The following is a 744-nucleotide window of genomic DNA, read 5'->3' as shown; positions in this document are numbered from 1 at the left end:
TTCACAGACCTTACACACTGCTGCTGCTGCTGCTGGTGCTGCTAAGTCGCTTCAGTCGTGTCCGATTCTGTGAAACCCCATAGACAGCAGCCCACCAGGCTCCTCCATCCTTGGGATTCTCCAGGCAAGAACACTGGAGTGGGTTGCCATTTCCTTCTCCAATGCATGAAAGTGAAAAGTGAAAGTGAAGTTGTTCAGTCCTGTCAGACTCTTAGCGACCCCATGGACAGCAGCCCACCAGGCTCCTCCGTCCTTGGGATTTTCCAGGCAAGAGTACTGGAGTGGGGTGCCATTGCCTTCTCCAGACCTTACACAGTACCCTCAGCCTATTACTTATTAAGTGCTGTTTTCAGCTAGTCCAGCCTCTACTCAAATCATAACTTTTCACTTTTTAAACCAAGTCTTCTGTTCTGTTCTCACTGACTCAGGCCCATATTCACTCTCATATGCCAGAAACCCTGACCAATCCTTCTGCCTCAGTGAGGATACTCGCTCGCAGTGTCTGTCCTTCCAGGAACTGGGCCTTCTCCACCATCTCAAAATCTTGGCAGAAGTGTCAATTCTGCTTATCCACATCCCACCCACGGGCAGGGGCTTCTCACCCAGGCCAGCCCAGCTTCTCACACAAGCTTTCCCCATCCTTCAGCCCACTGGCCACCTCCGCTCCACAGAGCTGTGTATAGCCTCACACACTGCCTTCCTGTTGACTCAAACACTCTCCCCCGGCAACCCAACCCCCCCACC

The 744-nt window shown here is 52.6% G+C and overlaps 1 protein-coding gene across 1 annotated transcript in view; it reads right to left on the bottom strand.

Annotated features, from left to right (window-relative positions):
- The window catches only part of PANX1 (pannexin 1), a 58,707-nt gene that overhangs the window by 56,949 nt on the left and 1,014 nt on the right, over positions 1–744 (bottom strand). The gene's annotated exons all lie outside the window — the stretch shown is intronic.

This window comes from Bison bison, unplaced genomic scaffold (genome assembly GCF_000754665.1).
Source record: "Bison bison bison isolate TAMUID 2011002044 unplaced genomic scaffold, Bison_UMD1.0 scf7180017864356, whole genome shotgun sequence".
NCBI lineage: Eukaryota > Metazoa > Chordata > Mammalia > Artiodactyla > Bovidae > Bison > Bison bison.
This window is presented reverse-complemented; position numbering and strand designations above follow the sequence as displayed.